The following is a 21,920-nucleotide window of genomic DNA, read 5'->3' on the forward strand; positions in this document are numbered from 1 at the left end:
TATATATATAAAAATAGAAACCATCCATTTAAAAATAATTAGAAACATATATTAAATAAAAAAGGCAGGCACTTTCTACTTCAGTTTTTAGGTAAAACCGAAGTAAAATGTGCACTTTCTACTTCGGTTTTACCTAAGAACCGAAGTAAAAAGTGCCCTTTTACTTCGGTTCTTAGATAAAACCGAAGTAGAAAGTACACCTTTTACTTCGGTTTTACCTAAAAACCGAAGTAGAAAGTGCCCAGGATGCTAGCGTATATACACTTTCTACTTCGGTTATTATGTAAAAACCGAAGCTGAAAGTGGGGATTCTACTTCGGTTTTTAGCTAGTTTTTACTTCGCTCCGAACTACTGCGGTTGCGAATTTTAGCGAAAACTGAAGTAAATCAAGCTTAAAAACCGAAGTAAAAACCCATTTTCCTTGTTGTGGTTGTATGTGTAATAATATGTTTTAATTTTTCCCAAAATTAGTTTTTTATTTATAAGACGGAATCGATCAGTTATGTGTTGATTTTGATTTCTTTTTTGGACGATGATAGTGTGGGGACATGAGTTTTACGCTTATTTGTAGGGTTATTGGTTTTTGTCTCCGGAGAATATGTAACTCAAATTTTATATGTGAACAACTTACTTTTTTTTTTTTAATTTTGAATAATTTAGGACATCAAAACAAGATTTTTAAAAGAGTATTATTATTTAACAACACCACATAAAGTGACATTTTATAATTAGTTAGCAATATTTAATAATATTTATTAAATTCAAATAGTTACAACTCGATATTAAATTACACAAATAACGATATACTATTTACTTATAGCATTGGACACCTTGAATTCGATTGCAGATTTCTTTTACCATGGAAGTAAATACTAACTAATTTATTTATATACTTTCAATTTTGGGTTGACATGCCAACGTGACAATATTGCAACAAGACTAGGTAAGTAGAAAATGTAAATTATGACATTAAATAATGATAATGACTTTCTAATACGAAAATGAGAGTTAGGCTTTCGAAAAGTAAAGAGTTGACCAAATTGGTCTATATCCGTGTCTTGGGGGACCATATTTTTGTTGGGACTTGGGAGAATATACATTAGTAACGTCACGTACTTAATTTCTTAACTATTAAAATAATATATATATTTTTTTTCCCTTGAGTGACCCGTAGTATTCTCTCTGCATGGTCCAAGGTGACCTTTGGTTTTCTTGGGTCTGAATCTTTCTGGTGTAGTTCATACAACAATGGGTAATCATGGTGAAGAGCTTGACAACATCATATCTATGGAAAATAGTCTTGCCGTGGACTCTGGGGAAAAGGAAGATGAAAGGGCCTTTCTGGCTTTGGAAGAAGAAGAGGAGGACTGGGGGGGAGGCTCAGTGGTAAATGTCGACATTATTTCTCAGTCCGTCATTGGGAGAGTCTTTGCAAAAAGGAGATGTGGAAGGAAGTTTTTGCAAACCATATTTAGTAGAAGATGGAGAGTGGAGTCGAACTGGAGGGTGAAGATTCTTAAACATGACCACTGTAGTACGTACGTGGGGTTCACTTTCGACTGCCAGGCTGATGCACAATGGGTAAGCAAAGAGGAGATATGGAGATATAATGGTGAATTCATGCTCGTTGCTGACTGGCCGAGCTCTGGGATATGGGAGGAGGCTGCCTTAAATGGGGTTCCATGTTGGGTCTGATGCTATGGATTCCCATTAAAGGCGCTGAATAGAGATAATGTTCTGAGGATTGGTAAGATGGCAGGGGATGTGTTGGAGTGTCCATGGTATTGTTCTGAAAGAATTTTTCTGAATGGATATGCCAGGATTAAAATACGTTTTCCTGTTGGTGTAAGTATTTTCTGTGGAAAGTTTATCCCAATAAATGGGAAAAAAGAATGGATTTACTTTCGATTTGAGGACTTGCCCCTGATATGTTTTGCTTGCGGGAGATGGGGACATGATGAAAAAGAATGCAAGAATGAGATTATCTATGTCAAAAATAGGATGGGTGCTTCGGTAAAATATTATGGGCACTGGCTTAAAAATGAACATGTGCTACAAAACTGTTTTGATAGCAAAATTTTCGAAAAAAGAGACAAGCATGTCACTGGGTTGATGGCAGGGGACAATTGTGGTCAAGTGGTGAGGAAGACTGGGGTTAATGTGCCTACCAGGGATCAAAATAATAACCAAGCAAGAGGGGGGTCTGATGCTGTCAATGGAGCGATTGGGGTGTCTGTGGAGTCTTCCCAACAGGTTATTAATGGTGATGGGGGCTCGGGCAAAGATGTTGATACGCAGGCTGAAGGTGCTTTTATCCAACACAGCCGCAAGGGTGAAAATGGGAGTGAAGGTAGAAATGCCAAAGGTGATGAGGTAATGTCTGACATTTTTTCTGAAACTTTAGTTGGCTGTCATGTTTCCAACAAGCAGAATGTGAAGGCTGGTTTTAGCATTATGGATGAAGCGTGTCAAATTAGTGGTAAGGAGAAGGTGATGACCAGTGTGAAAGGTGACAAAATTGAGGAAAGATCTAACAAGAAAAGACAAGATGGGGAATTTTATAATAATAGTGTGCCTGATTTGAGTGAGGTGAATGCCGCAATAAAGAAACGAAAACAGGCTGAGAGTGGAGTGGTGGGGCATACGCTTTTGTCCTCTAGTGGGACAACCTTTGTTAAAGAATTAGAAAATGTTGATGATAGGGCCAAGGGCACTCATGGGATAAATAACACTTTGCATTCGGCTTTTCTGGAGTTCTCTCCAGGAAGTAAGGAGGGTACTGAAACCAAGGTGGGAGGAAAGCAATATAACAGGAAGATAATCTCTATAAAAGGGCGTGCAAGAGATGCTACAAAAAAGGGGAAGAAAAATGCTCTCACAGGTGGAGTTTGGTGGATTCGGTGGAGAAGGAGAAGGGTATCTTTGGAGGTGGAGTTGAAGAGAGGAGTGGGTCTTTGGGGGGTGAGTCTTCTGAGCAATCGGATAAGTCATCTTCTTTATTATCTTCGATATTGGCGGGTCTTGTTGATCAAGACCGCCGGGAACAATGAAAATCATTAGCTGGAATGTCTAAGGAATTGGGAATACCTAGACATTCAATGCTCTTAAGTCCCTAGTTAGGGACCATTGTCCTGATGTTATGTTTTTGATGGAATCTAAGTTATCGAGATCTCAAGCAAAAAATTTAGTGGGAAGTATGAACTGGGTTAATTGGTGGGCGGTGGACCGGTGTGGCATGAGTGGTGGTCTTCTTCTTCTATGGAGGGAGGAGGTGAATCTAAAAGTTATTTCTTGGTCCAAGGGGCACATTCCGGCTTAGATTTCTGGAAAGGGTATGGTTCGGTGGCTCTTCTCTGGTTTTTATGGTAATCCTGATCACTCTAAGCGCTCTTTCTCCTGGGATCTCCTTAGAAGGATTAGGGGCATCGCTCGAGGGGCGTGGATGTGCATTGGTGATTTTAATGAAATCTGTTTCAATTTGGAAAAAGTGGGAGGCAATCAAAGGAATGGGATGGCTATGGAGAAATTCAGGGAGGCCTTAGATGAGTGTGGCCTTATTGATTTTGGAAATGTTGGCAATGAGATGACTTGGTGTGGTAGGGGTATTCTTGAGAGACTGGATCGAGCTTTATGCTGCAAGGATTGGTTTGATCTTTTCCCTTGTGCTAAGGTGGAGATTCTTAATTGGTTATGCTCTGACCATAGGCCTATCTTGGTTACTTTCTATGGTAGGGAGTCTGAGGATAAATGTGGCTTGGTTAGGAGGAATACGAGATTCCACTTCGAGGAGGCCTGGTGTGAAGATGATCAGTGCAAATCTGTGGTTTCTGGGTGTTGGGAGAGAAGTGGTCGGTGCTTTGATTCTCTTGGAATAAAGAACAAGATATTGAGGTGCGGTTTGTCTCTGAATTCCTGGAATAAAAAAAGAAAGAGGGAGTGGAACAAGGAGATGAGGGAGGCGAAAGGGGTGTTATCTTTCTTATCTAAAGCAAATGATCCTGATAAATGGAAAGACTTAAAGGAGGCTGAAGATAAGGTCAATTGTCTTATGGAAAAGGAAGAAATGTATTGGAGACAGAGAAGCCGGGCTCTTTGGTTAAAGAATGGTGATAGAAACTCAAATTTTTTTCACCATAAAGCCTCAGCTAGAAGGAAGAAGAATACTATCCTGGGGCTTCGTGATTCTTTGGGGTGCTGGCAGGATGAGGAGACTATTGTGGAGAAGCTGATTTGTGATTATTTTTCGAATTTGTTTACATCTTCGGGGGTCCGAAGGGAAGATATGAGTGGTGTTATTTCGTGTGTGGAGCCTAAGATCACTGAGAGTATCAATAGGTATCTTATTTCTGATTTTTCGGAGGAGGAAGTCATCGAGGCTATAAAAAATATGAATCCTACAAAGGCCCCTGGGACTGATGGGCTTCCCGCTCTGTTTTACCAGAAATTCTGGAATGAGGTTAATAAAGATGTGGTGAGTGTATGTCTCAATATTCTTAATGGAGGTGGTTCTCTTGATTGTCTGAATGATACTTTAATCGCTTTGATCCCTAAGGTGGAGAGGCCGGAACGAATTGAGCAATTTCGACCTATCAGTCTTTGCAACGTTATCTACAAAGTGGTTTCCAAATGTATGGTGGATAGGATGAGATGCTGTTTGGGTGAGACTATTTTTGAAGCCCAGAGTGCTTTTGTCCCTGGGTGTGTAATCCAAGATAATGCCATTATTGGTTTTGAAGCCCTCCATTGTCTTCGAAAAGGATACTATGGGAATGGTTCCAAACTAGCTCTTAAACTGGATATGGCAAAGGCATATGATAGGGTGGAGTGGAATTTTATTGAGGCAATAATGCTTAAATTGGGATACTGTAGGAGTTGGGTGGATAAAGTGATGAGATGTGTGAGGTCTATCACTTTTTCAGTTCTCCTCAATGGTAACATTAAGGGTCATATCAAGCCTTCGAGGGGTCTTCGACAAGGGGACCCTCTTTCCCCCTTTCTGTTCTTGTTCTGTGCAGAACCTTTCTCCTCTCTCATAAGGAAGGAGGAGCGTAATGGCCTTATCAATGGGGTGTGTTTTGGCAGGGATAAGGTGGCGGTGACCCATCTCTTTTTTGCTGATGATAGCTTGGTCTTTCTTGAAGTTGATGGACATCAATGTAGCATTTTCAAAAGCATTCTGGAATCATACTCGTTGGCGTCGGGGCAAGTTATTAATTTTGATAAATCTGACGTTTGTTTTGGGAAAGCAGTGGATGTGGATGTAAAGAAGGAGCTTGCTGGTTTACTTCAGGTCAATATGGTTAATATGCATGGCAAGTATCTAGGCCTCCCTTCTTTTGTTGGGAGAAACAAAAGGGAAGTTTTTGATTGTATCAGGGAGCGTGTTTGGAAGAGGTTACAAGGCTGGAAGAGGCCTCTATTTTCGAATGCGGGGAAAGAGGTTCTTATAAAAGCAATTATTCAAGCCATCCCTACATATGTGATGAGTTGCTTTAAGATTCCTAAGAAAATTATTGATAGTCTTCATGGCATGGTGGCTAGATTCTGGTGGGGGTCTACGGAGAAAAAGAGGAAAATACACTGGTGCAAGTGGGATGTTCTGTGTAAGTCTAAAGAGATGGGTGGTTTGGGGTTCAGGAATCTGAACTTGTTTAACCAGGCCATGCTAGCAAAACAGGTTTGGCGGTTCTTGCGTAATCCTAACTCCTTGTGTTCTAGAGTTCTGAAGGCCTGTTACTTCCCAAACAATTCTATTTTGGAGGCTAATTGTGGGGCCCGTGCATCTTGTGTGTGGAGAAGCCTCATTTGGGGGAAATCAATTTTACAACATGGAACAAGATGGAGGATTGGAGATGGGAGTCAAGTTAATGTTCTAAAGGATCCTTGGATTCCTAGGCCACGTTCTTTTAAGATCTTTGACCAAACTTTTGTTCCTACTGAGACTCATGTCATTGATCTTAAACTTTTAAATGGGGATTGGGATGAGGTTATGGTTAAGTGCCTGTTTAGTAAGGAGGATGCAGATTTGATATTGGGTTTGCCTTGTTCTGATGTTAGTCTGGAGGATAAAATTATGTGGCACTATACAAAGAATGGTGAGTATAGTGTCAAGAGTGGCTATCGCATTGCCCTGAGTTGTTGTGACACACCTGAAAATTCAGACCTTATGAATTCTAAATCACTTTGGAATATTATCTGGAAGTTGAGAGTTGCCCACAAAATCAAACACTTTTTTTGGAAGCTAAGTCACTCTTGGCTTCCCACTAACTTCTCTTTGTTTTGCAGGAAAATAAATTGTGAGAAAGCTTGCTTTAGATGTACTTCAGGTGTTGTTGAAGATGTTGGCCATGCTATATGGAGATGTAAGGCCAGTACAAAGTTTTGGAAAGCTACTAGTTTCTGGACTGATATTAAAAATTGCAAAGAAGTGGATCCTGGTTTGATTATTTCATCTATGCATTCGGTATTGAGCAAGGAAAACTTCGAGCTTTTTGCTGTTGTCTCTTGGCAATTATGGTTTATCAAAAACAAAGCTAGATTGGGGGATGGGGAACCAAAATCGTGGGATGTCATTGAATGGTGCTCGGCTTACTGGAGGAATTTTGGGTTGGCTAATTCGAAACCCAGTTCCTCTTCAAAGAACAAATCTGAAATTAAATGGCACTCACCAGATCTGAACTGGATCAAAGTTAATGTAGATGCAGGTTTTTCAAAGGAGGAAGGGGCATGGTTTTATGCTGCGATCGCCAGAGATGGGCAAGGGAACCCCCTTAGGTTCAGGTCAATTCGCATTTCAAGGGATTTGACGTCGTTGGTGGCGGAACTGGAGGCAATTCGGGAAGGAATGAAGCTTGGTTTGATGCTGGAGGGGAGGAATTTTGGGGTTGAATCAGATTGTCTAAACGCTGTGCGTTCTCTCTCCGCCCCGACCTCTGGCTGCTGCAATTGGGACGGGCTCACTGCCTCTATCTCTGCGTTGGCCCTTAATCCTCGTTTCAGGGGTTGGAGTTTTGTTTGTCGTGAGGCCAACAAATTGGCTCACCTTTTAGCCAAGCCGAACCATTATTCTGGTTCTAGTGCTGCTGGGATGAGGGCTCTGCCCTGTGATGCATGGTCTGTAGCAATTGCAGATATGCCAATCCTGTTGTAACTCTCTTTGTTTATTTTTGCTGGTTTTGGTTATGGAAGTCTGTTATTTCAAAAAATAAATAAATAAGTAAATATATGCTATTAGACACTAGATATAAATTGATTATTTCAGAGGACGTGTTCTCGGGTGAACTACAACAAATTACGAAATCACGTTCTTTGGCATGCGAATTAATTTGCAAACACCAAGTACGAGGTACATGATTAGAAAAATGTTTGAACTAGTGTTCTATTTTTTTTCTTTTTCTTTATTTGATAGTAAGCATTACATATACTATTTAATGAGGGAAATTTAGGCTATTGGCATGTAGACTCCTTTGTTTAAGGAGATCTAGGAACTATATTTTACTTTACGAAATATACAAAACTTATTGTTTAATATTTCTAATATTTAAACATAAATGAAACAATGTGTCTCATTAATGAGAAGATCTTAGTTTAGTTTTGCATAAGCATATAACTAATTGGGTTATCTCTTCTTTTAGAGTTGTTGTCCGTTTATTCACCAAGTGACACATGGCATGCATTAGGATTAATTAGGTCAACGCGGAAGCTGGCTAAGCTTCTTGGAGCTTGCGTGGAGCTCAACAGAAGGAAAGACTTGCTTTTTTATTGACCATTCACCGCCTCCGGAGAAGTATGTCTTCGAGAAAGGCAACTTCCCGAGAACCACATTCAAAATGTCCTCTCAAGATCTTCTCCTCCATTAAGTCTATCAGGCCTACGAGATCCATCCTCTAGGCTTGGAGTAGGGTGCCAAGTGTCAAGCGCGAGGACCTTGGACCACAAGCAGTTGTCTGACATTTTACTGTTGTGAAAGTGGTAGTGTCAACTCTGTACAAGCGACGAGTAGGATGTCTCACGATGCCGTCTGACATGGGAAAACGTACAGCAACCCCCTAACACTGTCAGGTACGTTGTAACGCCCTGGCTACCCCAGAACAGTTACGGAGAACGGTGAACCGGAAATTTGACTCGCTACCCGAGTCCTTTGGCTAAAAACGTGATCTAAGTGTTATTATCAGGTTAAGGTGGAAACCCAGTAAAAGGAAAGGGTACATTTCATTAAGTAAATAAACTGCTCATGAGCCTTTTAAAATGTTTACAAGTAGTTCGTATTACAAAAGATTCGCTACAGTTTCAAATTTACAAACTCCGCCGGCCTAAGCGGCAAAAATAGGGTAAACCCCCTAGTCCCTCTGAGAACTCCTCGACCGTGGCGGTCAAGAGGCCCTGTATGTACATCATATCGCCCAAGCGCTCCACTCAAGGCTAGCCAAGCTTTTCCTTTCCTTTACCTGCACCACGTAGCACCCATGAGCCAAGGCCCAGCAAGAAAACACAATAAGATACGGTATAATATCAACAACGATCATAATAATCATCCAGGACTATCAGTCCAACAAATAGGTGACAATAGCCAAAAGTCACAGTAATGAGCATCGCTCCCTCTAGCCATGTGACGATAGGGTCACCAGGGCTTAATCGATAAGTGTTTCATTCATAAGTTTGTTTAGGACAGGTGCATGGTGATTGGTCACCAACATAACCTTCCTCACGACTCTAGAGTCGAAACTATGGACAACGTCCCTTATCCACGTGACAAACGGTCACCAGGGTCATATACCTTGGCTATAGTCATCTGGTCGTAGACCAGGCAAGCGCTTATAAGTTTCTTCGACCTTAGGTCGGTCTCGCATTAATGCCATAGAGCCACTCAATGCGTGATCATCGACTTTAGAGTCGGTCCCTGACTAGTCAGTGTCTTAAACAGGTGATTAGCAATCATTAGCATTTGATATGCAATCCACGTTCACATATAACGAACAACATGCCTCAATATCAAACCATGCATGTCATATACCTGTACAGGGTGCAACTGTGTCCATACACTGTTTTCTTACCTCAAGTTCGAGCGAGAAGTATGATAAAGACGACCCCTGAGAACGATCGGTCTTTTAGTTCCTTAGCGGTTACCTAATCACAACCAATTATAACCTCCATTAATGAGAATCCACAATAATAGGGTCTTAACCTAAGCACCATCCTCGGGACCTCGAAACATGCCCACACGGTGAGTAGAATCGATCCCGGGCCTTAAGGATTGAAACCCCAAGTCAAAAACCCTTAAAAACACTCAAAACGGGGTTTGGAAGGAACAGGGTAGCGCTACAGCGCTCAACCCCTAGCGTTACAACGCTAAACACAGAACCGCCCAAGTGCCAGAAACCCTCCTGAGGAGCGCTATAGCGCCCTAGGGTGGGCGCTGTAGCGCTACCTCCAGCCCAAAACTTCCCTGAACCGACCTTCTTCATCTCCTTCGATTCTAACTCGATTCCCAAGCTTCCAAAGCCTATTCTTGATGCCAAATGAACCCAAAAACCATCCCAACACATCCCAAACATCACAAGCATGGGAACCCTAGCCAAAACTCCCAACAAAACCCATGAATTCACCCTAAACATTTCAGCTGCAAAACAAAACTAAAAGAGAGCAAACCAGAAAAACTATGGTTAGAAACTTACCCAAAGCTTGGCTTACGAAGCTCTTCAATAGTGGAACACACTCCCAAACTCCCAAGGCTTGCTTCCCAAGCTAGAATCCTCAAAGTTGGCTCAAAAACCACAAAGAACAGAGAGAAAAAGAAGGTACGGGAGAACTCTCAAAGATACTCTGTTTTTCCATCACCTTTTTCAGCTAAGTAAGGTTATATCTATCCTAGGGGTGAAATGACCATTTTACCCCTAGGTCAATTAATGGTTTCTAAAGACTCCCAAGGGCATTTTTGGTACTTTCCTCCTAACTCGTTAATCATAATTAACGCTCTCCAATTCCCGTTATTCTCAATAATCTCAAACACCATTAATTCACATCCCGTTACCCCTTTATCTCCCGGTAACGCTCTAACCATCAAAATCACCCCGAGACTCAAACCAAGTCCCGACACTTAAACCTGTTGTGACTAAACCGCTAATCAATAACTACGATCGTCTCATGTCGAACAGCTCGAACAAACCCACATCATAATGTGGTCTCACATATATCATCAACATGCATACAATTAACATTATATTATAACATAATTCTCATAAACATGCATAAACACGTTAAATGGAAAAATTAAACAATTATGGCCCTCCCGGCCTAAAAATCCAGCCGTTAAACCACATTAGGGAATCCGGGGCATTACATACGTGCTAGCCCAAAAAGTAGTGGGTTGAAACCACGTAATTGGGCCCACTGTGATACGCATGGGCCCCCCTATTGGTTTATGACAATGTGATTGATAGTGTTGCGGAAGCATGAGATAGTATTTCAATGTGATAACACTACTACAAAAAAGATCATTTGCGTCAGTTTCTAACTACCACGGTTGAGGTTTTGCGTCAGTTTTAAATGTGACGCGGAATCCTATGACCCGAACCAGGCTGGCATTTGCGTCAGTGAGGAACCATCACAAATATGGCATGCGTGGCAATTAGGCACTCACACAAATGCTAGGCGTTTATGTCAGTGGAGAACTGTCACAAATCTGGCATTTTGTGGCAGTTCCCCACTGACGCAAAAGCATGTTTGTGTCAGTGCCTAACTGTCACAAATGCCAGATTTGTGACAGTTCTCCAATGACACAAATGCTAGCCTGGTTTGCGTCAGTGGGGAACTGCCACAAATATTAAAAAATGAGTTTTTTGCTTCAGTTGGGAACTGTCACATAAAGTACTAACGAGGGAAATTACAAATGTTTATACCAATTTCCCTGGCCTATTTTGAAAGAAAAAAACAGCAGCAAAAATAGAAAAACAGCAGTATATGTGACAATTCCCAACTGACGCAAAAAACTCATTTTTTAACATTTGTGGCAGTTCCCCACTGACGCAAACCAGGCTAGCATTTGTGTCATTGCCTAACTGTCACAAATACCAGATTTGTACCAGTTCTCCAATGACACAAATGTTAGCCTGGTTTGCGTTAGTGGGGAACTGTCACAAATGTTAAAAAAATGAGTTTTTTGCGTCAGTTGGGAACTGTCACATAAAGTACTAACCAGGGAAATTGCAAATGTTTATACCAATTTCCCTGGCCTATTTTGAAAGAAAAAAAACAGCAGTAGAAACAGAAAAATAGCAGCATAAATAGAAAAACAGCAGCATAAATTTTTTAAATATTTATGTAAAGTTAACATTTGTGATCAAATCTACAAAAATAATTCAGATTTCAAAGTTGATCTATGTATATAGGTATAACTCTAGTGTTCTAAATTTATAAGTATTAAACACTTAAACTAAAATTTCCTCACCAACTTTCGCATTTGCTAACTAAGATTTCAAAGCCGAATATGTTGTCGTATTCATAAACTAATTATAAAATATTAAAAATAATAAGTTAGAAATCATCCCTACAAAACAATGAGCAATAGTTTAAATTAAAATTATTAAAAGATAAAACAATACCTCATTTTTCAAGTAGGTCTTTCGTCTAGGCTGTGAAATAAACTTTCTAGCAAACTTCATAATGTAAAAGCCACACTCAGTTGACCCAGATTGGTTTCGACACTATTACAAAATAGTTATATAAATGTAAGTATTATATTAGCAAGTGATTATAATAAAAATATGTCAAAAACTTTAATACGATAAGTAATATAATTTACTTACTGTTTACCCAAAAATAGATCCTGATGACGTGGCAAGATTTACTTCCACGTGGCTAGCGCGTGGCAGTTTTGAGTAAAGGATTCCTGTTCGACTATCGACTAGATAATTATTGCTTTATCAAGTCTCGTGTTTAGGTGTGACCAGTCTGGTCATATACTTTCATTTACTCATTTTGGAATACGCAATCTTGTAATAATTACATTTATTATATTTCATTTTATTACCTTGATACGATGATCTTAATTGTAATTAAGGCCCATCGGCCCATGTAACCTCCTTGAGCCTATAAATAGGAATGAGAGGGCTCAAGGAAGGGACTTTTGAATCTTTAACCTGAGTATTCATAGAAGAGAGAATAGTGTGATTATCCACCGAAAGTTGTAATACTCCCAAGGCTTGTGAAACTCAAGAACCCTAGTTCTTTGATCACAATTTTGGGATTCAATATCAATAAGAACACTAAGTGGACGTAGGTCACTACCATCCAATTGGGGTCGAACCACTATAAATCACTTGTGTCATTTTCTTTCCTTTTTATTCTCTTCTTGATTTCTTTTGTTCTTTGTCATTTATTTGACTCCGTGTCGTTGGCCAAATCAAGGGTCAACATTTTGGTGCTTTCATTGAGAGCTTATTCAAAAAACTTCAAGAAGATCAAATGGCTAAGACATCAGAGAGCTGGACAGAAATTGACTACTAGCGTTGCATCCACTCAGCCTCCTCCTATAAATGTGGCTGAAAATGAGCCACATTTGGATTTTGAGGAGGAGGAAATGGACTCAGAAACGTTGAGGACAACACTAAGTGTGTTGCAGGACGAGTTGGCCAATCTAAGGGCCAATCAAAAGAATGTGGCGGAGACCCTGGCTTAACAACAGAGGGAGATTAAGCGTCAGGGTCAGGAGCTGAATGAGCGGCAGGCAGATATGGGTCGTCGGCAGAGAGATGCCACGGTCGCTCTCGAAGCAGCCATTCAGTTGGTCCGAGAACAAGTTGCGCCGGCCTCTCAATCAGATCAGCCACCAAATGTACCACCACAGCTGGCCCCAAATTCGAGTCCTCCACTCCAGCAAACAAGCCCTCAAAGGCCGGAGCAACTGCCTGTTGCTCAGGAGGATGTCCCAATTTAGGACCTTAAGCAACAACCACCCTCTCAAGATGGTTGCGGCAATCCCCAGCGCCTAAGGCAGAACAAGGCCGGGCAGCCTCCCAAAAGCCCTAGACGCCCAGGGGCAATGAGCCAAATCCACTGAGTAGGGGGCAGCGTCCTTCTGCTAACAGAAGACACAACAAGATAGGCTCTGCGGTCAGGGCCCCCCCACGGAATAATAATGCACGGGGCCCATCGACCAACGCAGGCCTCCCCCCGACACTCAGGAGATGCCAGCTAGAGGAGGAAACAGCGTGACCAGCTGGTCGTGCCATAGTCGGTCACAGTTTAGGGATGGCCATGACTATAATGAGGCCGATTCCGGCAGAAGGAATGCTGGTCGAGGGCGTGAGGAAAGAGGTGGAGACAGAATCCCCCCACCGAGAGAAAATAGGCCTGCGAGGCATAACGCTGGGGGGCAGCCCAGACAGCATAACGTCTTTGATCGGCTGGGCGCTAGCGAACAAATCCGTAGAGATGATGACCTGAGGGACGTGCTCAACGACAGGCGAGAGAGGCACGATGAGTATGATCCTCCAGAACCAGTCGCCCCAGCGATCCCAGATGTTGTTCAGGCTCAAATTGATGCTTTGAATCAGGCGGTACAACAGCTGGTAGGGAGCTGAACATTCCACATTGAGTACAATCGGAGGAGAGCCACTCTGTTTGTACAGAGGATTGTTGTGGCAAAAACCCCCAGCAAGTTCAAGATCCCAGTGTTGTCGAACTTCGATGGTTACGGGGACCCAGTATCTCATGTAAACAAATTTGAGATATAGATGGATATTCAGAAGGTGTCGGACGATGCCCGCTGCAGGATCTTCCATGCCATCCTATCCGACATTGCTCAGGAGTGGTTCTTTAAGTTTCCTCCTTCTAGTATAGTATCATGGGAAATGTTCGTAAAGGACTTTTACGGAAAATTCTACGCGGGTCACGTACACCCCACTGAAGCCAACCGGCTGGCTGAGATACGCCAAAAGGAGGGAGAACCCTTAAAGGAATACGTCCAGCGTTTCATGCGAGCAGTGGCTGGAGCCAAAATAGTGGGCGATGAGGGAAAGATGATGTCCCTAACTGCTGGGGTTAGGCGCCATTCTCCCATGTGGAACAGCCTAAGAAAGAATGGGGTAAAAAGTACCCAGGAGTTTCTTGATCGAGCTGATCGATACATCTAGCTCGAGGACACAATTGCCAACGAGGGGAAATCGCCCACGAAAGACAAGGGACCAAAGGAAGATCCTGCCAAAGGCGCCAATGGGTCGGATAAACCCAATGGAAACGGCAAAGCCAACGAGAACGAAAATGGTAAGAATGGTGGAAAAAGGGCGAACAATGAGCCATCAGCGTCTGAAAATAAACGCCCCAAAGGCAATAGATACGAGCTGAGATTCACCGACTATACGACCCTTGTCGAGAGTAGAGCAGAGGTCTACCAGGTGACCAATGCCAACGTCCCTTATAAGCAACCAACACCTATAAGGAAGGATATCTCAAAGAGAGATACAACAAAATTCTGTCATTTTCACAACGACTACAAACATGACACCAATGAGTGTAACCAGTTGAAGGATGAGATTGAGTTCCTTATCAGATAGGGACACCTAAGGAGGTATGTATGAGCCACAGAAGGGTCTCAGTGAGAGGCTCAATGAGGCAATGATTAGGTGCCTGCACACCAATGCTCGCCACCTTTACAGCCAGCTCCTGTGGTAGGAATGTTACTCACAATCTGTGGCGACCCACACCTTGCAGAAGATAGTGGGAAGGTAAGGGAGCGATACGCTCGGACCTTACGCCACCACCAGGACATTGAGATGATGGGTTTGGAGGATCGAGCACCTAAAAAGCTCAAACAGAGGAGGATTTTATTACCTTCTCTGAAGACGATGCCCAGCATGTCTGATTCCCACATTTAGATCCGCTGGTCGTGGACGTCCAGATTTCCAATATGATGGTTAAGAGGGTGTTGGTTGACATAGGGAGCTTAGTCAACATCTTGTATAAGTCTTCACTGAAGAGGATGAAGTTGTCCGTCAAGCACCTGGAGCCGTGCAACCAAACCATATATGGTTTTCTTGGCGAAAGGCTCGCACCAATAGGGTCGATTAGGCTCCCCGTTACAACAGGAACTACGCCCGTAAATAGGACATTACTCACTACTTTCATAGTAGTTGATTGTCCTTTTGCGTATAATGCTGTAATTGGGAGGTCTATTTTGGTCAAACTGCGAGCTGTAACCTCAGTTTGGCATCTTGCCATGAAATTCCCAACTGACGCAGGGATAGGATGTGTATTGGGAAACCAATGGGAAGCGAGGGAGTGATACAACGCCTTGATATCTATGGAAAAGAAAGGTCGATTGAGGGAAACCACTGGAAAAGAGTCACAAATGGCCAATGAAGCGCAAGCCCAATCAGGTGATTGTGTCACCAAATAGGGTGTTGTCCAAAGTGAGGATAGAGATTTGGATCCTCACTTTGGGGATTGTGATGAAGAAGTAGGACCCATCGAGGATCTCAAAGAGGTCCAACTAGATGAAGAAGATCCGACCAGGGTTGTGAAAGTCGGTAAAAACTTAGAGACAACAATAAAACAAAAACTGGTGGAATTTTTTAAGAGGAACCAGGAAGTCTTTGCCTGGTTGCATAAAGACATGGTTGGAATAGACCCGACAGTTATCAGCCATGTCCTAAATATTGATAAAAGCTGTCCACCAGTGCAACAAAAAAGAAGGCTGCTCGACAAAGACAGATCAAAAGCTCTGAAGGAAGAAGTTGAGAAGCTAAAGGAGAACAGATCCATCAGGGTAGTGTTTTATCCATCGCGGGTCTCTAATCCCGTACTAGTTCCAAAGCCGAATGGTAAGTGGAGAATGTGCGTGGATTTCACAGACTTAATAAAGCATGCCCTAAAGATTGCTTCCCACTCCCTAGGATCGACCAGCTGGTTGACGCAACTACAGGACACAAGATCCTGTCATTCATTGATGCATACTCCAGGTACAATCAAATCAGTATGCACCCACCTAATGAGGATCATACTAGCTTTCGGACCGATACAGGGCTTTACTGTTACAAAGTAATGCCCTTCGGTTTGAAAAATGTGGGTGCGACTTACCAGCGACTAGTCAATCACATGTTCAAGGACCTGATCAATACAAATATGGAAGTATATTTTGATGACATGCTGGTTAAGTCGGAAAAGGTAGAAGGACACATAAGGGACTTGCAAGAGTGCTTCAACGTCTTGAATAAATATCAGATGAATCTGAATCCCCTTAAGTGTTCCTTCGGAGTTGGATCAGGGAAGTTCTTGGGATTTATAGTAAACTCACGAGGAATTGAAGCTAATCCTGAGAAGATCAAGGCCCTGGTCAATATGAAATCGCCAATGAAGATCAAAGATGTTCAAAGTTTAACCGGAAGAATCGCTGCTCTAAGTAGATTTATCTCCAAATCGACAGACAAGTGCATCCTGTTTTTTAATCTACTTAGAGGAAATAAGAAATTCGAGTGGACAGAGGAGTGCGAGCAGGCTTTTCAAGCTTCAAAGTATCATATGTCGTAGCCACCGATTCTATTTAATCCGGTCGAAAAATAAACTCTGTTCATCTACTTGGCGATCACAGAATATGCTGCTAGTGCTGTTCTAGTAAGAGAGGAAGAAAATGTGCAGAAATCTTGTTACTATGTAAGAAAAACGCTAATTGGGGTAAAGCTGCGGTATCCACCCATTAAAAAATTAGCCTACTGCTTGATTTTAGCCACCAGAAAGCTACGGTCGTACTTCTAAGCTCATTCCATTAAAATTTTAACTGACCAGCCTCTACGGCAAGTTTTGCAGAAGCCAAAAACTACAGGACGATTATTGAAATGGGCGGTTGAACTTGGGAAGTTTGAAATCTCTTACTTACCACAAGCAGGGGTAAAAGGACAAGCTCTGGCCGACTTCGTCGCAGAGCTCACTGGGCTTCCAAACAGTGAACAGACAGAGGAGCTTGAACCTCAAAGCGCTGGAGCCAGAGTGATTTTGGTGATGCCTGAAGGACATCAATTCCACTGCGCAATAAGATTCGACTTCACCGCGTCCAACAATGAAGCAGAGTATGAAGCACTGCTCACCGGGTTACGATTAGCCAGAGACATGAACATAAAGTTGCTTGAAATATATAGTGACTCCCAGTTGGTGGTTAATCAAATTACTGGAGAATATCAAGCTTGAGGTCTAAAGATGGTTGCTTACTTGAATAAAGCAAAGGATTTGTTGGCACAGCTTGAAAGGTATACTCTCCAGCAAGTACCTCGCGACCAGAACTCAAATGCTAACCAAACTAGCAAGCGCGAAGGATGCCGACACGCTGAATATAGTACCCATTGAACGGCTGCCCGTGCCAAGCATCAGTGCAGAAGAAACTTCTCTGGTAATTCAGACATCAGATACTTGGATGACACCTTTCATAGAGTACCTGGTGCATGGAGTGTTGCCTACGAATGGAAACAAAGCAAGGACCCTCCATAGGCAAGCTTCTTGGTTTATCCTGGTCAATGAAATTCTATATCGAAGAGGGTACTCAATGCTACTCCTAAGGTGTGTCTCAAAGGAAAAGGCATCAAAATTGATGCGAGAGGTCCATGAAGGTTTCTGCGGAGATCATGCTGGGGGCAAAGTTTATCAAAAAAGATCCTAAGGCAACGATACTTCTGGCCAACAATGAATGAAGAATCGATGAAATTTGTTCGAAAATGCGACAAGTGCCAGAGATTCCCCAAGATTTCGCGAGCAGCCCCTAATGAGCTAAGGCATATGCAAAGCCCATGGCCATTCGCAGTATGGGGAATAGACCCCATTGGATCTTTGCCCACGGGAAAAAGCAGCATCAAATACGCCGTGGTGGCTGTCGATTACTTCACAAAGTTGGCCGAAGCTGAGCCACTTACAACCATAACGACCAAGAAAGTGTTGGACTTTGTGGTAAAAAACATAGTATGTCACTATGGATTACCAAGAAAAATTGTCTCAGACAATGGCACACAGTTTGATAGTGATCTTTTCACAAATTTTCGCGAGCAGCATGGAATTAGCAAAAGCTTTTCTTCAGTTGCTCACCCGCAGGCAAACGGGCAAGTCGAAGTTGTCAATATAACACTGAAAGATACTCTCGAAGAAAAGGCTTGAAGAAGCGAAGGGGGCATGGCCAGAGCAATTGCCTGAAGTCCTCTGGTCGTACAGAACATCCCATCGAACTGCAACATGCCATACTCCATTCTCCTTGGCCTATGGGTACGAAGCTATGTTGCCTGTTGAATTAGATACACCATCGCATCGGAGGATGGCATATGATTAAGGCTCTAATAACCAGTTGTTAATGGAATCTTTAGATTTGGTTGATGAAAAGCACGAGCAAGCCCAAGTCCGAGTAGAAGCTTACCAGTAAAAGGTCGCCTGGTATTTCAACTCTAAAATACGTGAAAGAAAATTTAATGTAGGAGATCTAGTATTAAGAAGAGTTTTTCTTAACACCCGCGATCAAGCCGCTGGGGTACTCAGACCTAACTGGGAAGGACCGTACCAAATCGAAGAAGTCCTTCATCGAGGCACTTACAAACTTGTCTGCTTAAATGGAGATCTCATTCCTTGCTATTGGAATGGAGAACACCTACGTAAGTACTATCAATAAACATTTTTTCTTAAAGAATTGGCTTGTATTAATTTTACTTTTTACAAGTTTATGAACAAGGGTTAGTCATTTTTTAGACTGATCACTTATAAGTGTAAGATCATTTTAGTGATCACTCGTACAGACACGATTTGTCCATTTATTACGAGTATTTTCTCATTACGTGTGTTGTTTTGCTATATTACCGTTTTAACTTTTCTACTACGAGCAGAAATGTTCGAGCAGGTCCTAGTCAAGGCAAGTGACCGAGGACCTAAAGCTCCTCAATCACTTGGGGGCATATAAGGTATCTAGTAAGCAAAGCATATCAAAAGTATGTAAACACACGAGAAAAATAAGTGAAAGCACGCTAGGGTACTTAGAGTATTTTTCAAAAAAATTGTTATTTTGTTAAATCAAACCAACGTACTATGCTAAGTTCGTTCATGCGAACATATGTTATAATAAAAATGAAAATATTATAATATCAAAAATGAATCCCTTTACTCCGCGAGCAGTTACTGCTCGGACGTAAATGTCTATTAAAAGAAAAGTTGCCCGTGCAACAATAAAAATATAAATTGTCTTTACTAACAGGATAAAATTAAAGAAAAACAAAAATACTACGAGACATGAGGGTCTTGAGGATTTTCCTGGTCGACGATGGTTCCAACTTCATTTTCCGCACCTTCAATTCCTGTGGCTAGAGAGATTTCTGGGGAGGCAGGAATGTTGGTTCTCTCTTCTTCCTCCAGGCGAGCAGTGCACCGGGCTATTTCAGTTCATCTTATGCACTCAGAAAGATAATTGAAGTTGGCCCCACGATTGTGCTTCTAGAACTTATTAAAGCAATAGAAGGTGGCTCCCCTATACCTCTCCAAGTTGCTGGCATTAGTCTCCTCGAGCTTCTTGACACGCCCCTCCAACTCCTTAGTCTCATTTATGTTGGCGATCAGCTCAGCCTCAAGATGTTTGGCCTCTTGATATTTAAGTTTAGCACACTCCCTAAACTTCTCTTTGTCTTCATTGGGTTTGGTCCAGGCAGTCTGAAACTGTTGAAACTCTTCAGCCAGCTTGGAGTTTTGCTCGAGCAGTTCAGTGTTTTTCCCGAGCAGTTCAGTGTTTTTCCCCTCAAGCACCTTGACCTCCTCGGTATTCTTAGCGTTGGATTCTTTTGTCTGGGTGATCAAAGCCCCCGTACGGCGCCATCCGGTAGTCATAGTCAGCATTCCCTGCGATCAGATAAGGAGATGAGATGATGACAGAAAGTGACAAAGTAAAATAAATAAAACTCAGCAATAGAAAGCAACTTACACTGGCTATCTCGTTCAGTGCTCGATTTATTATCTGATTGGCCTCCATGGAGTCTATACCGATGATGGCCTCTCGGCTTCATTTGTGCTTTGAGAGTTTGTATATTCTCTCTTTGGTCGAGTTAACCAAAGTGCTTGTCAGGACATCTCTAGGTTGACCGTGAGGTGTCTGGTCGGCAGGTGCTGAAGGGGTAGGATTCTGGTCGGCTAGTGCAGGGGGAGACGACTGATCGAGTGGAGACGGAGGGGCGTTGTTTCTTTTGAAGGAGCGACTGCTGGAGGATCCTCATTCCGGGCGTTTTTGGTTGAGGGAGCCTGGCTGCTCTCTCCACGTGTCGCTTGCTCCCCTTCATCTTGCCCAAAGGAGCAACAAGTGTGCTGTAGTGGTCAAACATATCTCCAGATGACATATTTGCAAGTAAGGAAACATTGCGAGTAGTTAGACGATATGTATAGATGGAGTTGAAAATGAGAACAGGGAAATTATAAGTAAAGTACTCGAGCTGTAACTATTGGTCGCTACATTACTTACCGAACTACTGCTACACTCACTCACTGCCTGGAAGAAATCTGAATTTAAATTGGGTGTGTACTTAAAGTTGTTGTCCCCATCAAATAAATGACAGGGAATGGGCAAACTGCCTAAGAGTGAGAAGACAGTACCATTCTCATCTGAAAACTCTTCGATGGGTCCAAGGTGTTCGGAAACCTTCTTTTTTCCCTTTCCTGAATGGGTGGGGGGAGCATCTGCTCACGGGGTGCTGGAGGGTTCTATAATTGTCACCCCAGTTGTCCTCCTCCTTGGAGGTTGTAACACGTCTTAGTGCTTCTCGGGAACTTCTCCACCAGTGGCACTCCTCGCCGTTGACTCCTTCACATCCTGATGAAGTGCCAGAAGACCGACCAGCCTTAGGTTGGCTTCAGTGACCAGCTCTTTGATGCTTTTCTCTATGTCAGTCATGCTGGGCAGAGATGCCGCTCGTATCTCCATCTCTGGTGTAGGAGCTGGTCGTTGCCATGGACCTGAAGAATGCTAATTTTCTAAGGAGGATGCATATAAAATAAAAATAAATAAACGACTAGAGAATAAAGAAGTTACCTCCTTAGGTAAAGGCTAGGATGTTGGCAACCAGATCAGTAGTTAAAAAGTACTCCTGGAAGTACTTTCCTACATTGGACTTGTAGGCAGTCTCACTCAGGAAGATGCAAGTTGATTCCTAGTGACATAGATGAAAAAACCCCGTGTTGTCTTGGTTGGGGATGGATTTGAGATCGAACAGGCAGTTGATCTCATGAGGCGTATGGACATGCGACATTTTATGGCTACATAGGATATAGAGAGCGGAAAGCATTCTATACCCGTTTGGAGTTATTTGGAAAGGAGCAACCCCGAAATAATTGGCAACTCCCTGGAAAAAAGGATGAAGAGGCAAGATTACTCCTGCCTCAATATGGTATCTCGACCAGGCGCTGAAGGCGCCACCAGGCAGGTTTGCCCGCTAGTCGTTGGTGGGTTTGAATAAAGTTACCCGAGAAAGTCCATACTTCCTTAGGTAATTATTTAGCATCCTAGAAGTGATTTGGCTAGGAGGAGCAACATACCATTCGATGTCTGGTCGAAGGACGTCCCGGGGTTGGGCCTGTGTTTGGATTTCGGGATGAGTGTTTTCGGCTCGACCACTGGTCGAAGGAATTTTAGCCCGAGGAGCAGGCTGATTTACAGAAGGTTTGGTTGGTTTCTTTTTCTAGGTGGTGGATTTTACTCTACCCATGTGTTATCCCAAAAAATTGGAGATCGATGATGTGGCAATAGAGGTGACAAGTGGCAGTACATGGTCCGTAAAAGACACATTAATAAGTCAATAAATATATTGGCTCCTCAGAGTTGTGATAAAGTGATCTAGCTTAGGAGTAGCCGAGTAGGCTATTGAAGAATTTTGACTGGCTTGAGAAGTGTCGTGATAGACCATAGATGTGCCATGTTAGACCAGAG

Source organism: Humulus lupulus, chromosome 7 (genome assembly GCF_963169125.1).
Source record: "Humulus lupulus chromosome 7, drHumLupu1.1, whole genome shotgun sequence".
NCBI classification, from domain to species: domain Eukaryota; kingdom Viridiplantae; phylum Streptophyta; class Magnoliopsida; order Rosales; family Cannabaceae; genus Humulus; species Humulus lupulus.